The 13,392-nt window shown below is 33.1% G+C and overlaps 1 pseudogene; it reads right to left on the bottom strand.

The window, feature by feature from the left end:
• Positions 1–12,050: 12,050 nt before the first annotated feature.
• LOC149139142 (uncharacterized) lies at positions 12,051–13,178 on the bottom strand (annotated as a pseudogene).
• Positions 13,179–13,392: the final 214 nt, after the last annotated feature.

The following is a 13,392-nucleotide window of genomic DNA, read 5'->3' as shown; positions in this document are numbered from 1 at the left end:
CAATATGACAAAAATTTTGACCAATGAAAATTTTTTTTAGGAATTTATTTGTAGATCATTATTAGTAATAGTCAAATCTAAATTTCCGTATATGCGCATATCTTCAATATGCGCATATATTCTGTAGATGTGAAATTTCTGTGTATGGAATTTGTATATATCATCGTTCATGTATCTACATCGTATATGCTAAAATTCCATATACAAATATTGCGCATATACAGAAATTGTGCATATACGGAAGATATGTGCATATCTTCCGTATATGCACAATTTCCGTATATGCGCAATTTCTGTATATGGAATTTGTGCATATAAGATGAAGATACATAAACGACGTGCATATATGGAAGAAATGCACATATAGGAACGTTAGGGATACGCGGAAGATATGCGCATATCTTCCGTATATGATATGCGCAATTTCCGTATATGCACAATTTCCGTATATGTGAAATTTCTGTGTATGAAATTTTCGCATATACTATATAGATATATGAACGAAGATATGTGCGAATTCCATATATAGAAATTGCGCATATACGGAAATTGTGCATATACGGAAGATATGCACATATACGGAAGATATGCGCATATCTTCTGTATATCCGTAACTTTCCTATACGTGCATATCTTCCATATATGCACATCGTTTATGTATTTGCATCGTATATGCGCAAATTCCATATACAAAAATTGTGCATATACGGAAATTGTGCATATACGAAAGATATGCAGCATATCTTCCCTATATGCACAATTTCCGTATATGCACAATTTCTGTATATGGAATTTATACATATCTTCATTCATATATCTACATTGTATGTGTGCAAATTCCATATACAGAAATTTCGCATATACGGAAATTGTATATATATAGAAGATATGCGCATATACAGAAATTGCGCATATATGGAAGATATGTGCATATCTTCCGTATATGCATGTCGTTCATGTATCTACATCGTATATGCACAAATTCCATACACAGAAATTTCGCATATACGGAAATTATGCGCATATACGGAAGTTATGCGCATATACAGAAATTGCGCATATACGGAAGATATGCGCATATTTTCCGTATATGCTCATATCTTCCGTATATCCCTAACTTTCCTATTTATGCATATCGTCGGTATATGCACATCGTCCATGTATCTACATCGTATATGCGCAAATTCCATATACAGAAATTGCGCATATACAAAAATTGTGCATATACGGAAGATATGTGCATATCTTCTATATATGCACAATTAATGTATATGCGCAATTTCTGTATATGGAATTTGCGCATATACGATGCAGATACATGGATGACGTGCATATACGGAAGATATGTACATATAGGAAACTTAGGGATATACGGAAGATATGCGCATATCTTTCGTATATGCGCAATTTCCGCATATGTACAATTTCCGTATATGCGAAATTTATGTGTATATAATTTGTACATATCTTCGTTCATATCTCTACATCGTATATGAGCAAATTCCATATACATAAATTTCGCATATACAGAAATTGTGCATATACAGCAGATATGCGCATATCTTTCGTATATGTACAATTTTCGTATATGTGCAATTTCTGTATATGAAATTTACGCATATACGATGCAGATACAAAAAGATGTGCATATACGGAAGAGATGCACACATAGGAAAGTTAGGGATATACGGAAGATATGCGCATATCTTCCGTATATGCGCAATTTTTGTATATGTGCATATCTTCTGTATATGCGCAATTTCCATATATGTGAAATTTCTGTATATGGAATTTATGCATATACGATGAAGATACATAAATGATGTGCATATACGGAAGATATGCACATATAGGAAAGTTAGGGATATACGGAATATCTACGCATATCTTCCGTATATGCGCAATTTCCATATATGCGCATATCTTCTATATATGCACAATTTCTGTATATGCGAAATTTTTGTATATGGAATTTGTGCATATACGATGTAGATACATGAATGAAGATATGTACAAATTTCATATACAGAAATTGCGCATATATGGAAATTGTGTATATAGGGAAGATATGCCGCATATCTTCCCTATATGCACAATTTCCGTACATGTGCAAATTCCTAATTTCTATATATGAAATTTGCACATATATGATGCAGATATATAAATGACGTGCATATACAAAAGATATGCACATATAAGAAAGTTAGGGATATACGGAAGATATGCGCATATCTTCTGTATATGCGCAATTTCCGTATATGCGCATATCTTCCGTATATGCATAATTTCTGTATATGCGCAATTTCTGTATATGGAATTTGTACATATCTTCATTCATGTATCTACATCGTATATGCGCAAATTCCATATACAGAAATTTCACATATATGAAAATTATGCATATACGGAAATTGCGCATATACGGAAGATATGCGCATATCTTTTGTATATCCCTAACTTTCTTATGTGCATATCTTCCATATATGCATGTCGTTTATGTATCTGCATCGTATATGCGCAAATTCCATATACAGAAATTGCGCATATACGGAAGATATGCGTATATCTTCCGTATATGCACAATTTCCATATATGCGAAATTTTTGTATATGGAATTTGCGCGTATATAATGTAAATACATGAACGAAGATATGTACAAATTCCATACACAAAAATTTCGCATATACGGAAATTGTGCATATACGGAAGATATGCGCATATATGTAAATTGCGCATATACGGAAGATATGCGCATATCTTCCGTATATCCCTAAGTTTCCTATATGTGCATATCTTCCTTATATGCACGTCGTTTATGTATCTGCATCATATATGTGCAAATTCCATATACAGAAATTGTGCATATACGGAAATTGTGTATATCTTCCGATATCTTCCATATATGCACAATTTCCGCATATGCGCAATTTCTGTATATGGAATTTGCGCATATACGATGCAGATACATAAACGATGTACATATACGAAAGATATGCACATATAAGAAAGTTAGGGATATACGAAAGATATGCGCATATCTTCTGTATATGCATAACTTTCATATATGTGCATATCTTCCGTATATGCATATTTTTCGTATATGCGCAAATTCCATATACAGAAATTACGCATATACGGAAATTAAGCATATACGCAATATATGCACATATCATTCGTATATGGACAACTTCCGTATATTGTATATGTGCATCTACCGTATATGCGCAACTTCCGTATATTCGCATATCTTCCGTATATACGTAACTCTCTTATATATGTTCAAATCTTCCGTAAATATGCATAACTTCTGTATATGTGCGCAACTTCCGTATATGCATATATCTTCAGTATATGTGAAGCTTTTGTATAGGTGAAACTTTTAGTATATCTTAATGATATGTTTGTCCACGCATGCAACATCAAATAAGATATAAATATAAAAGTAACTTAACTTGTAAACTTGATAATTTGTAAATAATAAAAGCAAAATTCGTTACAACTACATTCATCAAAAGTAATGTAACATTGATAGAATATAACATCACATCCACATAAGGATTTAAAATTCAATGAAGATGTTGTCATAAACACAAGTATAAATTTATGTATTTTTATTCAAAATAGGTCCAACTATACATGTTTCTTTTTTACAAAATAGAACTTCATTTCCAACATAGATAATGGAATCTCATGCCCTAAATGTTATAATGGAAAAACAACGTCATGAAAACGGTGTAACTAGGTTCAGTCTTCATAATGGATTGATCTTTGTAAATGATTAAATAAAAGAAATAAAATTATTTTTGTATGCCTTGTTGCGTGTGTTTCATGAGCAATAGGTTTATTTGTTAGTGGCTCCCATTGAGAGCCTTAGGATTTATTATTAAGTCAAAGAGTCAATGTCAAGTATGAAGAAGTTCTTCTTGAGATTATGTCTAATGTATACAAGTCTATAGAAATGTAAAGAAGCCCTCCAAATGATAAGCACAATCCTCTTCATCATGTCGGCCTACAAAATGAATAAAAAATAGTCATGTCGGCTCAAATAAAGAGACACAACAATTTCCTCTCTTGTGTTGGCTTTATATAGGCATGAAAAGGATCTCCATTATAGGAAGGATAGGAACTCGGATCCTTTGAAATCTTGGACAAGTACAGTGGTTCATAAATATCAGATGAGTACAATAGTTCAATGTTGTGGATGAATAAGGATCTCTGTGTTTTTTGGTGATGTCTCAGCCTCCTCATAGTCTTAATGAAGTAATGCCTCAACATACTAAGATGCATTCGCATTGTCCACATATGTGTAATGAATATCTCTCAGTAATATACTCTTGGCATACCTTTGTCTCAACATACAATATCAACATTCTTGTGAAGAGGAGGATCTTAAACTATCACTCTCTGTCTCGGCATACATTTAAGATGTAGCTATAATTTGAGCATAGAAGTAATCATAGTTAATACATAGTCATAAGCATGATGAAGATCTCGGTATATATTTACATATCTTAGTATAAAGATCTTGGTGTTATGGTGAAAGTCTCAATGGAGGAGTAGCAATGATCTCAATAAAGGTGTTGCAATGGTGCAACTATAATGATCTATGTGGTGCAATAATGATGACCTCAGTGAAGCAACAATGATGATGATGATCTTAGTAGCAACAAAGAAGAGGATTGGTGTCTTGGTCTTGGAGTGGCCTAATAGGTCAAGGGTAATGGTCTTGGTATTCATCAATTGGAATCTCTATAAGAAAATTTTTGTGTACTGGGTTTTCCTCTCAAAGAGTGAGAGGTTTTGGCCCTGGCAGAAAGCTAACATCTTGTGTCATTGTCTCTTTTGTTTTGGTAACTATTTGATGAACTAAGAATACACTCTAATAAGAAAAAGCAAAGATTGTTCTAATAAGAAAAAGTTAAAAATACCTCACAAATAGTTATCCTGGTGAGAAGAATCTTATTAAAATAACTTTCCCTAGATTTTTCAACATGGTATCAGAGCTAAGGTGCTGAAGTCAAAGGAAGGGAGGCAAAAAGAGATATTCAAGGATCATTTTTCAAGAAGGGCATCAAAGAAAGTTGAAGGGTTTTTTGTTTCAAAACCTACTTCAAGGATTGAAGGATCAATCTTCAACAACAGTATACAATGGCAAGGGCTTTTGTCTATATAATTAAGGAGAAAGTCCACAACAACAAGACAATTTAGTCCTACAACAAGGCTGATTTGGATCCTTATCTAAAGTTCTAGGATCAAGTAATCTCAATCAAAAGATGAAACGTTCAGAAATCTAAGTAAATATTAACAATTTTGGTGCCTCCCATAGTTTCGGTCTATGTCATACAGTGATCTCAATAATAACATGATGGCATCATACTAGTGACAATCACTACCTCAGATTGAATCATTTTCTATAAAGAATACAGTATTGACAACTCATATTCATGATACTCGATGGCATATTGAAGCAGATCATCTACAACATAGCGCTTAGAAATAGGTCCAAGTACTATAAGGTGATCATAGAAAGTAACATTGATATTCTATGATCCTACATGATGATGAATACTACAAGGTTCACATGTGTGACAACAAGAATTCCTGGATGTCTTTCTGAAAAAAATTATCGGGCTTCCCCCAAAAAGAGAAATTGATTTCAATATAGAGCTAGTTCCAAGAGCTACCCCGGTGTCAAAACCCCCATATCGAATGAGTATTCATGAATTAATAGAGCTTAAGATGCAGTTACAAGAGTTGCTAGATAAAGGGTACATTTGCCCAAGTGTATCACCTTCGGGAGCCCCAGTGTTGTTTGTGAGAAAGAGAGATGGGACCCTACACCTATGTATCGATTATAGGCAACTAAATAAATAAATTATTAAAAACAAGTACCCGTTTCCAAGAATCGATGATTTATTTGATTAAGTCAAGGGAGCGACTGAGTTTTCTAAAATTGATCTACGGTCAAGGTTTCATCAAATCAAAATAAAGTGCGAGTAATCTGCAAGAAAACATTCTGAACCCATTATGGTCATTATGAATTTGTCGTCTTACCATTCGGGATTGCTAATTCCCTTGCAACTTTCATGAGTTTAATGAATAGTATTTTCAACCTTACCTAGATAAATTTGTTTTGATTTTTATTGACAACATTATTATATACTCAAGGAACATAGAAGAGCATAAGGAGCACCTTCGGATAATGTTGAAAACCTTAAGAGAAAATTAGAATTATGCTAAGTACAACAAATATGACTTTTGTAAGGTTCAAATTCAATATTTGGGATGGAACAAGTGAGTGAACACAAGCTATTAAGTGACAAATAAAAACAAATAAACATAAGTACCTTATCATTGCAGGATAGCTGTTATGATTTCGAGGAGGGAGGCTCCAAAATGAAGCGAAAGAAAATTTTTGGAGGGTGATTGTAGCTGCTACAATAGGACTTTATATTAGGCTTGCCCAAATCCAAAAAGAAAAATTATTCTATCATGGTAGTGGTGGATAAGTTGAGAGAAAAAACTCATTTTATCCCTATCAAATACACTTACAAATTGTTGGAATTGTAGATATATTTATGAGGGAGATATTTCGGTTGTATGGCATGCCGAAAGTAGTTATTTCTGACCAGGATGTAAAATTTACTTCTGCATTTTGGGAAGCCCTTTTTACTGGGTTAGGCACTCATATTCAATTTAGTACAACATGCAATCCACAAATAGATGGGCAGATCGAACGAGTTAATCAAGTCCTAGAAGATATGCTACGAATGTATGTGATATAGTATTCATCCAAATGGGAGGAAGACCTTCATTTGGTTGAATTTTCATACAACAACAATTATCATGAATCTTTGAAAATGAGCCCTTATGAAGTGTTGTAGGGAAAATGGTGCAGAACACCCACAAATTGGAACAATCTTGAAGATAAGTTAATCCTAGGGCCTGATATGCTTGTGGAAATGGAACAAACAGTGAAGAAAGTTTGATAGAATCTGAAGGTTGCCCAAGATAGGCAAAAAACATATGTTGATAAAAAAAAACTTATAAAGAGTTTCAGGTAGGAGAGCATGTATACGTGCGAATTAAACCCAAGAAAAGTAGCTTAAGGTGGGGTGGAAGTGCAAAGTTAGCAGATCAATATTTGTGTATATGAAGTGTGGGTGTAAATTTATGAATAATGAGAGTAAAGGTGTGCATTTGTGTACCTTCATCCAGACTCAATTGTATATAAAGAGAGAACTATGATATTTCAAAAATTGTAGGTAAAACAAGTGAATTCAAGTTTTTATGCAACGGATTTCTAGGAGGGATAAAGAATCACACTTGCAATGGGCCCTATCATGGTACTAATGGTACTAGGTATATTAAGTTACAATCATGACTTCAAGGCATGTAACACAAATTATCATTTTGAATGGGCTATATCATGCTACTAGGTGTATCAAGTTACTATTATAAGACAACACAATTATTATGATTATTAACTCTCTTTTTTCAAGTCTTTTTTTTAATTATTAGTCATTGTCATAATTTTGATTTGTTGGAAGTAAAATTATTTAAGCTTGCTATTAGTTCATTTTCTTTACATTAATTTTTTATATAGTTTTGAAAAGTTTATATATATATATATATATATATATAGTCTCGAGGGTTAATTGGTTGAGTCCTGTTATTAAAGTACCATAGTTATTGAGATGTCACTTGTTCAATTCTTTCAACATTCTCGAGGTCAGGCTCTGTGGTTGAGCCGACAAGAAGTGATCCCTTTGGGTGGATTTGCATGTTACAAACATTCCATGGATGTAGCATTCACTGATCTCAACGGTTCATCAATTCTTTCTTGCCATTGTTTGAAGAGTATATTGATGGGATGTAAATCCTTAAATGACCAAGATAATTTGTAAGAGTAAAAAAACATAAGATAGAAATCATTGAACATGTTTCTTTATGCAAGAATGACATTTTGATATAACTTGAAATTGCATTAGGGTTAACGTTGTTTCCAGCACTATCAACCATGTATTGACATATTTGAAAATGGATATAAGCTCTCATTTTTCCTTGCAAATTGTTTGTTCATTCTTTAAAATGTAGTTGCAACCCTTAATGTTCTTACAAGTTTCTTTGTGGCCTTGATAACTTCCATGGATTTGTGGACTATTTTTTATTGAGGGTAAAGTAAACAACCAAAATTGAGAGCTAGGGTATCCCACTAGGCATAGAGTAAACAGTGACACAGTGCTATGTTAAGGCACTCCATGGTGTAAGGTCACTAGTTCGAAACTCTATGGGCAAAAGTTCATACATGCTAAGGGTTGGTGTGGCCCAAGCCACGTGTGATCCCTTAGTAATTTTGATGACTTAGATGCCCCTAGGTTGTGGCTACTCAAGCCATAGGTTAGTCATGCCAGTCACAAAAACTAGCAAACAAAAAGTTGAGAGCTAGAGTGTACTAAGATTGTCATTGGCAATGTCAAAGCCAATATGGGAATCAATTTAGGCATCATTGATATGGGCATAGCTCATAATGTTGGTGGAAAAGTAAATTTCATTTATAAGGAGTTGTTGATGATTTTCAATTATGGGTGAACACTTTCCTAGTTTGAGTTTTCCTTTTTTTCTTGCTCATGTATTTTGGTATCTACCTTTGTTATTTTACATAACCTATTTTTTTTTTTTATATTCCGGGGTTTAAACATCTTCCATATATGTTTGTAGTAAATTATGAGTCAATATTGTCCTTGTTTTTTGATATGAGCATTGTTGGATTGTTTATTTCAAAATAAGAGAGAATAGACATTTAAAACGTTCAATCAATTAAAAAATTCCTTACCAAAGAACTAGCTTAAAGCTATTTATTTTTTTCCATTTGAGTAACTATAATGCATGATTGAATTAACTAGAATTCAAACCTTCTAGATCCATCTTTGGTTCCAAGCCCTTATCATATCATAGTATCCTTTGCCCTTATATATTATTATAGGGTCATATTGTTATTGCACAATCAACTTTGCTCAATAAAATTAGGGCATTGTAATTTCTAGCACTCCAAAAATTTATATAGCTTACATTGCAGCAAGATCTGTATAAATCTAAACATGAAGTGTGATGTGTAACTCTCAACCTAGCCACTTACCTTTTCATTATGATGCACCCATTTAGGCAATAAGTTGAAATATCCAAAATAAAATAAAATGAGTGAAGTGCTTATTCAAGAAGGCCAAAATTCTTGCTTCTGATACAATTGGACAATCAAAAGTCTTGTTTTGGATATAACTGAACAATGGAATTTTACTTGAGTATCTAAAACATGTTGGAAGAGGATTTGTTGAGGGTTAAGGAAAGATAATATAATTTTATTTGGGTATCTATAACATGTATTTTAGTAGCATAGATCTATCTTAAGTACGAATCTAACATGAGCTGAGAGGGGTCAAATTTCTTCAGGTGCAAACTTATTTTAGAATGCAAAAAACAATGTGTGACATTTAATTGTCTAATTGTATTTTTGAATGTTATAGAGATTACATAACTTAAACTTGTATGTCCAAAAAAACTTTGTTAGATTTGAATATATATATATATATACACACACACACTAAACTGTAAAATACTAACACCATACCACTTCAAACTTTTTATTTTTAAGTATAGTTAAATATTAATTCATATTAAAATATTATTTTCATAACTCACATTGGATATTTTATTATATACAATAGTAAAGTATTTTCTTTTAACATTTTTTTTTCCGTATACAGATATATATGAAGTTTTGAATACCATGGGTTGTCAAAACTTGGAACCCAATAACGAAGGTTAAAATTTCATATATATATATATATATATAATGTCAAAAAAAATATTTTAATGTTGAGTATAATAAATATCTAATGTGAGTTACTAATAAAATATTTTAATATGAATTAATATTCAAGTATACTTAAAAATATATTAATATCTGTATTCATGCTTCTGTGATCCATAATAAATTAAGCAAAGTCTTTCGATGGAAATCACATATGAGAAATTTTTGGCACTTTGCTTCACATTGACTCTAAAATGAAGATATTTTGTGAATTTTATAAATTAATATTCACTTAGACTTTAAAATATATTAATAACAAACGAAAACCATTTTAATGTGTGTTGGTCTATGTTGGTTATAGCCAACATTGCTTTTCTATTTAGAGAATATTTTTTTTTTTTTTAAGAGGGACACGTGTCAACTCCAAATTGAGCTTGGACATACTTACACATAGCCCCTTGTTAGAGGAAGATTTGTTAACAGTTAAGGAAAGATAATGTTAGTTTATTTGGGTTTCTATAACATGTTGGAAGAGGATTTGTTGAGGGGTAAGGAAAAATGACGGAATTTTATTTGGAAAAGATAATGGAATTTTCTTTAGGTTTCTATAACATATTGGAAGAGGATTTGTTGAGGGGTAAGAAAAGATGATAGAATTTTATTTGGGTTTCTATAACATCTTGGAAGAGGATTTGTTGAGGGGTAAGGAAAGGTGATGGAATTTTATTTTCATTTCTATAACATGTTCAACGAGGATTTGTTGGGAGTTAAAGAAAGAGGCAAAGGTTTTTATTCAAACACACTTGGACAATGAAATTTATTGGGGTATCTATCACATGTTGGAAGAGGATTTCTTGACGGTGAAGAAAAGATAATGGAATTTTATATGGGTTTCTATAAAATTTTGTTGGAGACTGATTTGTTGAGAGTTAATTAAAGAATCTAGAAACCCTAAATGTGACATTTAAAGCACTAATTCTAAAGAAAAATCCTTTGGAATCTTTCGATGACAATAAACTAATTTCTTAATTACTTAATTTATAAGATCATCACAAATATCCTAACAAATAGCTTGAAGAATGTATTATCATACTTCATCTTGGAAGAATAATTTGGATTTCTCTTCAACCAAGAAATTCAAAATGTTATAGGGTCATCTTAGGAAATGAGAAACTATGTGGTAGGAATGATCCTTAAATGAGATGCTCTATACAATGGAAGTTTCATGAATCTTAGAAAATGGCACTTTGTCAAAATCAAGATATTTTCAAATTTGTATATGTAAATGAAAATGACATTTTGTCAAAATCAAGATATTTTCAAATTTATACATGTAAATGCGTAGTGTTTAAATTCCTAATATATATATTTAATTTTAAGCTAAAAATATTTTGTAGAAGACCAATAATAAGATGTTATTTTTTCTTCATTATTTTTTTAATTCAAAATCAACAACTTAATAATAAAAAAATTCACTTATATTTTTTAAATATTACATTTTTTTTTTTTAAATAATTATAATATTTTAATCTTATTTGTATGGCTTTCACCCTCTCACATAATTGTTTTTTTGTCTTATTTTTATTATAGCTAATTTATCTTCTTCCACTTTTATCTTAATATATAAATTAAAAATAAAAATTATAAACCAATTTTATAATTAAAATTTAATATTAAATACATATCAAATACAACATCTCTATATACGACTTTAAAAGCATAGAGACATACAATACTTTGCTTCACAATGATCATCATTTCTCTCTCTTTTATATTATCGATTACCATCTATTTTAATTTGCTTAAGCCTTCATAAGCTAAACCGTTTCTCTTACTACTTATCCATAATAATCTATTTTAAATATGTTCAACTGTTATCTCTGATCAAAGTACAATTTATTTTAAATTGGTCAGAGATTCCATAAGCCAAACGCTGCAATTTTTGGTAAACTCCAAATTTACAGTGCCGTTTGAAGGATGTTCAACTATCAACTCTGAACTTTTCTTAAATCAAACTTACCTATACTTTCTACTTTATAAAGTATCATAAAAAGTAGACAAGCTCCATCAATTCAAAACACCCAACACTTTTCTAGTATGATTGTCAACCTATGTCCTGCAAAAATATAAATAAAAGCGAAAGAGAAATCGAAATAAGATCCCTCCAAGAATAAAACAGGCCAGTAATTCCATGTGATTTTGTCTTGTTCCTTTCTTTTGATGATCAAAGATGGCAGATGGTTAGTGGAAAGAGAGCGCCAACGGTGAACGTGAAAGGAGGGCGTGAGGTAGGTTAATGAATTAGGGCCAAAAGTGGGCGTAGAAGCCATGCCATCTGAGATCTGCAAGAAGCTTTTTCGCATTTTGCCTGGTGATCTTACCAAATCTGAACCAGTGGTAGTTCCACATGGATGGGTGATTGTAGTGAACCTCCACAAAGAGCTCGTCCACAATGAGAGGCATCTCTGGATCGCTGAGCCATCGCCTCAGAATCGGCCACTCGCTTCCCTCGATGTCCATCTTTACAACCACTGTATCAGTCGCTTTCAATTGCAGCTCCTCTTTCATAAACCTCGTTATATTTATGACATTGCTGGCTTTATCATCTCAGTCTGACACAAAGCTGTAGTGCAACTGGATTCGATCCACCATCCACTGTGGAGGTTGGGGAGTGGCCTTTATAGTGAGGGAGGAGGGATTCGTTTATGCCATGTTACTCTCTTCGTCAAAAGCAAGTAGGCTCAGCTTTTGCAGGAGCTTGGAATCAACTTCGAAGGCGTGAATCTCGGTGAAATCAAAGGGGTACATGCGAAGAAACCAAGCTAGGATGGTGTTGAATACATTAGCACCTAGATCCAGCAAAACCCATCGCTGTCTGTGATGGAGATCGATTGCCTTGGAAGGTAGAAGCCACTGCAAGATGTGCGTTTTGTCCTCCACATCGTTGGAAAATCGGAGGGTGAAACCTCTGCGGAAATTGTTGCGATCGTCGAGCTTCTCAATGAGATGACCTTTTACAGGGCAGGCAGCAGCCTCCTATCCACTTCATCTGCCGCCATGGATTCTCAACCTGATCTTCATCTTTGTCCAAGAATCCTTCTCTCGTCCCGCACAACTCGTTGTTGTTTCTGGCCATGGCTTCCCATTCATTATGCTTAAACACTTGCGCAGTGAAGCCTTGGCATTTGCAAGCCACAGAAACGCCAAACTCAATGCCAAGAAAGCCAAATCTATGCATGTGGTTCACATAAATATCAAGAAAAATATATGTGGACAGTATGAGGACCAAGGCATAGAGCAGCCACAGGTGAATCGTTTTTCTTTTTCTGGTGCCCTCTGTGTCTGAGAATGAGAAAAGAAGATACATTGCAAATATTCACAATGAAAGTAGATAAATTCAAATTTCAAATCGATCCACTGTTCGGCGCCCACTCAATTCGTCTCGCCCATCCAACTCGTGTGACATTGGAGGCCCTGCAGGTCGCGTGAGTATTTTCCCGTGGAGGCTGGAGTCCTTTCCTGGCGGGAGAGTTGTCCCGTTACATGCCCATGCATGGTGAGATGTAATCACCGGAGGTTGG

This window comes from Pinus tabuliformis, chromosome X (genome assembly GCF_031772625.1).
Source record: "Pinus tabuliformis cultivar Carrire ecotype Pingquan chromosome X, CPIR1, whole genome shotgun sequence".
In the NCBI taxonomy this organism is placed as follows: Eukaryota; Viridiplantae; Streptophyta; class Pinopsida; order Pinales; family Pinaceae; genus Pinus; species Pinus tabuliformis.
Note: the sequence above shows the minus strand (reverse complement) of the source record. Positions and strands in the feature narration are given on the sequence as shown.